This window comes from Antechinus flavipes, chromosome 1 (genome assembly GCF_016432865.1).
Source record: "Antechinus flavipes isolate AdamAnt ecotype Samford, QLD, Australia chromosome 1, AdamAnt_v2, whole genome shotgun sequence".
NCBI lineage: Eukaryota > Metazoa > Chordata > Mammalia > Dasyuromorphia > Dasyuridae > Antechinus > Antechinus flavipes.
Genome location: NC_067398.1, coordinates 431,876,582 through 431,883,834, shown reverse-complemented (window position 1 = coordinate 431,883,834; position 7,253 = coordinate 431,876,582). Strand labels below are relative to the sequence as shown.

The 7,253-nt window shown below is 37.3% G+C and overlaps 1 pseudogene; it reads right to left on the bottom strand.

Moving 5' to 3' along the window:
• Positions 1 to 6,050: 6,050 nt before the first annotated feature.
• Positions 6,051 to 7,036, bottom strand: LOC127546424 (S-adenosylmethionine synthase-like; annotated as a pseudogene).
• Positions 7,037 to 7,253: the final 217 nt, after the last annotated feature.

Genomic DNA, 7,253 nt, shown 5'->3' with positions numbered 1-7,253 from the left:
TACAATAATATAAAGAAAGGAAAGAAGTCCCAGCAGACCAGTTTCAATGATCTTGTGATGAAGAGAGTCATCTACACCTAGAGAGAGAACTATAGGAACTGAATGTGGTTCACAACATAGCATTTTCACTCTTTTTGTTATTGCTTGCTTGCATTTTATTTTTTCTCATTTTTTCCCTTTTAGATTTGATTTTTCTTGTGCAGCAAGAAAATTGTATAAACATGTATGCATATATTGGATTTAACATATATTTTTATCATGTTTAACATATATTGGATTACCTGCTGGGGAGGGAGTAGAGAAGAGAAGGGAAAATTGGAACACAAGAATTAATGTTGAAAAATTATCCAATCATATGTTTTGAAAATAAAAAAGCTTTAATAAAAACAAAAGAAAAGAGGTCCCAGGTCAGGACAGAACCTTGGGGGATAGTCACAGCTAATTATCAAGTGTAACTTATATAAAGATCAAGCAAAGGAAGACTGCAGGAGTGATCAGATTAATAGGAAAATTAGAAGAGAGCAGTATAATTAAAATCCAGAGAGAAGATCAAGGGGAAGAAGGTGACCAAGAGTGTCAAAGGCTGCAGAGAAGTCAAGAAAATGAGAACCGGAAAAATAAAAAAGCCAATAGATTTGGCAATGAAGAGAATAGTGTTAATTTGAGAGAGTGCCTTTTTAGTCGAATGGTATGCTTGAAAGCCAGACTGAAGTGATTTAAGAAGAGAAGTGAGAGGAAACTGAGGCACTAGTTATAGATGGAAGGAGTTTAGCAATATAATGGAAGAGATATGCAGGATGATAGAAGATGGGGATGGACGGATCATATTAAGGCTTTCTGAGAATAAGGGAAACATGGGCATATTTGTAGGTATCAGGGAAGGAAGTAGTAAACAGGGAGAGATTTAAGATTAATTTAAAAAATGGGAATGATAAAGGGGCAACCCACTGGAGAAGATGGGATGAATGGGCTAATTTGTACATGTAGAGGGGTTTGCCTTGACAAAGACAAAGACAAACTTTTTTGACATAATTGAAGCAGTGATAGTGGGGAAAAGCATGAGATGAAGAAGGAAAGAGGGACACATCTACTTCTGCACCAAATAGAATTTGTCCAGGTATTCGTGAGTATACAATGAGCTCTGACTTTTATTCTATCCAAAGGGGTTAGTCCTGCCTCCTTTATCTCCCCCCAACTTTCTTCCAAACTAAACACATATTACCAAAGAGACCCAGTTGCTGAGCAGAGAATGGTTTGCTCTTAGTAAATGACTTTTTTTTTCCCAGTGAGGCAAGGGCAAGGTCTTCAGTTAGGAGAATAGGGGGAAAGAGAAACCATGGAGCATTGAAGGATAATTAAAAAGTTTAGAAAAGTTACTGTAATGACATAATGGACTGATTAGGAAGATGTAAAGAATTGCCTTGCCATAGGAAGGGATGAATTGACATTATATAACAAATTTGCAGTGGACCTAATTAGAAGTGTCATAATTTTCTCCAATTTTGATTAGTACCACATAAATAGGAGCAAAGGCAGTGGATGGTGGGAGTAATCTAAGGTTTGGCAGAACATTTTAGCAGTAGAACAAGGAGGCAAGAAACTTGAGAGAGTAGGACAGTGTAGAAAGTAAACCAGTTCACCAAATGGTCAAGAGAAGGTGAAAATAGCCAGAGCAAGGAGGAAGGAATAGTCTGAGAAACATCTGAACAAGATTAGAAATTTTGAGGTAGAGGGACAAATGAATGATAAAAGATTATGATCAGATGAGAGAATTTCAGAGTTGGTATGTATTAAAATGGAACATTTGTTGGTGATGGTAAGATCAAGAGTGTGAATATTTTTGCAAATAACTATGGCAGAATGCAGAAATAGTCGTGAGAAATGAGCAAACTGAGGAGTTGGAAAGTTAAAAAGTTGAGAGAATATCAACATGGATACTGAAGACCCCTAGAATCAGGCCAGAAGTTGGGGAGGATGGCTCATGATCCAGATATTCAGGAAGGGAAGGGAGGATCCTGGAAGTAGTAAGAGTTATCAGAATCTTGATTGGGTGATAAATATGGATTGAATTTTCTTCAAAGGAGGAGAAAGTACTAAATGCTGATAGTTGAGGCAGAGGTTGAAAATGGTAATATAGAGCAAAGAATATTCCAACTCTCTCCACCATGATCAGTGAGTCAGGGTAAGGGAGTAAGAGTAAAAATACAATCAAAGTACAATCACTTCTGAAGAGGATGACTGAGAATTCTGTTTCATCCACTGAAAGAAAGCCAGGTCTCATAGAGGATAGGAAGATGGAAGGATTTAGAAAAGAAAAAAAGGTTTAGGGTGAAAATAAATGTGTTACTTTGAATAAACTGAAGATGTTTAGCTTGAGGAAGAAAACTTAGCTTAAAGGGCATGTTCTTCATATGTTTGATGGATTATTAAGTGAGAGAGGAATTAAATTTGTTAAGCTTGGCCCCAAAGAACAGAGCTATTAATAGGGGAAGTTGAAAAGAATTAAATTTAGGTTTGATTCTAGGAAAAACTTAGCCTCAATTGGAGCTGCCCAAACGTGGGCTACTAGAGAAGCAACTGGTTTCCCCTTCATTAGATACATTCAAAGAAAGCCTGGATGACATATGTTTGTATATATAGGGTCTTATCCACAACATGAAGACTATTTAAGCTATTAAGTTTATTTTATTTTATTTTATTGTTTTAAGCTATTGAGTTCAAAACTGCATTAAAATTTTGGGGATGTTATTTTAGAAAAAATTATTGGTCAAAAATAATTTTGAACTTTTAAGCCTTTGAAGTCCCACCACCTCTTGCTCTTAAGAGCAAAGTCTGAGATTCTGTGGCCTGGGGAGCATCAGGATAAAATATGAATAGTTCAGAGAAGATACTGTAAAATGCAAATTGTGATAAATAGATTGATGATTTTTGAAAACTTGTCCTAATGTTGCAGTTACATACACACATACATACATAACATATATATGAGATAAGGTTTCTTTACCTTTGTATGTTTTCACAAAGGACAGTAGATGGCAGCAAAATAGTTTTGAATTGATCAGCTCCAACCCAATGAATCTACTTAAAAAATAAAACAAAACAGAAAGAAAACAACATAAAACAAAATCCCACCAGACCAAACCCCAAATAAAAAAAAAAAATACATACATACATGCACAAAGCATACAAAATAAATACAAGGTAAATAGTGTAAGGGGGAAGGTAAAAAGGAGGGAAATAGGTCTTCCAGAAAGCTTGTAAAAAACTCCATGTATGAAGTAGTCCCTGACATGAGTTTTGAAGGAGACACGATCTATATAATCTATAAAAGTAGATTTGACAGAAAATTTGGGAGGAAGTAAGCATATCATTTTAGAATTCCTTAAGGAGGAAAAAGCAGAAGATATGTAGCTTGATGTACAACCTATATTTTGGGACAACAAATTTCAAAGCATCTAGAAGTATGTACTATATAGGAAGGATCCTAGAGCATATAATTCTATTGGAAAAGTTAGGCTGAGAGAGATGATTCTGATGTGGAATAAAAGAGGGACCTGTTTAAAGAAACCAATATGGATACACAGAGAATTCATTTAGTCAACTCAATTTTGTTTCTTGATTTTGAATTTTTTTTCCACTGCCAGGCAATTCCAGTTAAGGCAATTAAGTTAAGTAATTGCTGGAGTAAGTAACACACCTAGTGTTGTGTCTGAAGCAGATTTGAACTCAGGTCCTTCTGACTTTAGGTCCAAGTGCTCTATCACTGCACCATCTAGCTGCTCCTAACAAGCTCAATTTTTAAATATATGTTGAAGATTAAAGAAAGGGCAGATAAAAATGAACACAGGAAAAATATTAAGACTACTATAGGTCAGAATGTGTTAAGGCTAATAATGAATGTATTGCTTGTATTTATATAACCATTTATTTTTTTTAAAGGTAGAACCTAATATTTTATTTAGATCTTCATTAAACTATTGAAATTGAGAACCAAACATATGTAATAGACTTCTAAAATATAGATCCTGAAAGGCATTTTCTGCTTAGGATAGCACCCATGGACTAGACATATAAACAAGTTGGCTTCTCTATACCACAATAGCCACGTGAGCTTCCTCCATGGCCAGCTGCTCCAGCTTTGCCTTCCCTTCTATTAATACCAGCCAGGCCCCCTGTATAAGTGTTATCAAGGTTTTTCCATAGGATATCTTTGCCTACGTGGTCAAAGAATGTAATGCTGGGAAACTGAGGCAAGATAGATATTAGAGAGGTTTTAATATTTTATTTGAAAGGCAGAGATTTACTGGGACCAAATGAAACCATGGTTTGGTCCCAGGGATGAATGAAACTATGGTCTCCAAGAATCCAGCATCCAGCCAGCATCCAGCAGCCAATTCAAGTTCTCAATGACATATTTATACACAGTAGCTAAACAAAGGTGGGGGGGTGGAGTCCAAACTCTGGAGATCAGGAATCTCCAAGCAGGAACCATAAATCCGATTCTGACAAGGTTGGGGGGTAGGACCATAAATTCTAACAAACTAGGAGTTAAGAAAGTGTCTGACTACAGACACAAAGTCCAGTTCCCCTTTCTGAGTTTACACATTGACAATTTATAACCTTAGAGCAAATAGCCCTAAGTTATATCAGTCTTCATAAAGGGGAGGAGGGGGTTGCAAGTAAGGAGAGATTGAGGCAGAACAATTAGGGAAACTGAGGCAGAACCAATTTAGGGAAACTGAAGCAGGACATTAAGAGAGAACTGTGGCACAACAAAAAATCATGGTGGTCAAGGATTTTTTTTTTTTTAAAGCTGCTCTCTGAGGTGATAGCTTCTCTGTACACCCCAGAATACAATAAATAAGCAATTGGAAAATGTTCAAGTATGAAAGGATTTCCTTCTCCTCCCCACCAAAAGTATTGCTCTCTGGAGGAAGCTGGTTTCTCTATCTACACCAACTACTCAGAAAGCTCATTAGACTTGATTTTGAAAACAAAACAGTTAAAAATCATGGGAGTAGTTCTCATGTAATGTAGAACAACTAATCTTTCTTATAAAGAAAAAGTTAATGGGTACCAAAATGTATGACCTACAGACCCTCAGGACAGCTAGGTGGTAGAATGGATAGAGTCCTAACCCTGGAATCAGGAGGACCTGAGTTCAAATATGGTCTCAGACATTGAATACTTCCTAGCTGTGTCTCCCTGGGCAAGTCATTTAACCCCAATTGCTTCAAAAAAAAAAAAAAAAAGACCTGTGACTTCTCTGTATGATTATCACAAGACTGCCAAGCTTAACTAGAGAGTTGGTGCATATGATTGGTTTACTCAATAAAAAATGTTATTATGTACAGCTGAGCAGAGAGATTTTAAGATTTCATGCCATTTAAGAGATAGTCATTAAAAGCATAAGCATCAAAAGGTGGTTCAACTAGTAACTGCCTTTTGCCTTTTTCATGAAGTCAGGCTAGAACTCTAACTGGAACTTGATTACAAGCAAATTGAACTGGTAGGGAACATTCCCTGACAAAAAGCCACATAATTAGAAAGGGATCAGGTTACAAGGAGGATGAGGAAAGGTTTCACAGTCATAATAGAACCTGAGACATTACAAAATTATGCTGACAGAGCGATGACATTTTTGGACAGAGGCTATAAGTGGAACTACAAGTACTCAATGTGCACATTACAAAGACATTTTCCAGCATATGACAAGAGTCAATGCAGTTAAGATTTAGGGCATAGGTGGTAGGACACAAGTTCAATCTTAAAGTATCATTTATTAGACAATGCTGCCTGTCTATCCAGGCAGTTAAATGGATCACCTATGCTCACTAAATCCATTATAATAGTGAGCAAAACACCAGGGACAGAATAGCAGAGTCCAATTTACAGTCTCCACAAAAACTAAAATCAGATCAATGGACAAGAGTGACTGCAAAAACTGAAAGAGGACAGGAGAAGTTTAGAGAGAAGGGCCCTTTTCTTCAAAGCTTGAAGGCTTTTCTATAACCAATACTATTAAGTCTGAGGGGAAAAGCCTGACACTTTTAATATTTAAGCTTTCTGGTCACTTCCCACTGGAAGTTGTCCTTACCAAAGTGATCATAACCTGCAATCCTTTGCTAAATGGGCTTTCAGATGAAGATCCTGGACAATGACCCAAGGATAGAGGTCGAAGTTATTCTTCACAATATCCCCGAGCTCTCTTTCCCTCTTCTGAGAGATGTCATGATGAAAAATAGAGATGGACAATGGATGAAAAAGACCAGTAGTGTAAGAAACCCAAACAAGTACCTGCGACACAGACTACCTTTAACAGGGATTTTACCACCCAATTATTATTATAATTTATAATATAAAAATTATACCCAATAGGCAGTATAAGCAGCTGAATGTTCTACTTTAGTGTAAACTTTTTCCGAGAAAGCACCACCTCCATGAGCATCAGCATAAGTATCCCTGAGGCCACCAAGGACAATTATGTCAAGAGATTGCAGCTGGTAAGTCATATCTTCCTCCAAGTATTTTGCAGATACAACAGCTTTGATCACCTATTCCTTTAGAGCATCCCTCATTTCATCAACATGTTGAACGGAGACACATTTGCATGGACACTTACGGGGAGAATAGCACCAGTATCCTGCATATACTGCACAGTGACTTGAGTTTTGGAATCTGGGCATAACCTCTTGAGCAATATCCAGTGAGTTTACTAGAACATTGCAAGTCTTGAAACTCTTTAGCAGAATCATCACATTAAGCCCGCATGCTTAAAGGTTTCCTTAACCCCTTTCTGAGAGTCAACAGAGGCTCTGGATGTGATTTCACTAGCAAATATTCCACCCTTAGCAGCTGATGCACAAGCAACTTTAGCATCAAGGACCGCATCACGAATCTGGTCACAAATTTTATCAAGGTGCCCTTCCCCCATAGATTCCGAAGTGAAGAGGAAAGTACTTTTCTTGATGAAGGTCTCATTGAAGCCACTGAGTTGCCCGTTTATAGCCGCGGCAGAGAAAGGGACGCCAAACATAGGGAGCCAGAGAAGGCGGAGGGTGCGAAGTGGTACAGAACTTATATAGTACTTTAAAAACCAAGTGCTTTAAAATATTATCTCACTTGATCCTTACAAACACCTTGAGAACTGAGTGCTGTTATCTTATATTTTATGGATGTAGAAACTGTAGGAGACAGAACTTGAATAATTTGCCCTGGGTCACTCAGCTAGTAAATATCTGGCCAGATTTGAT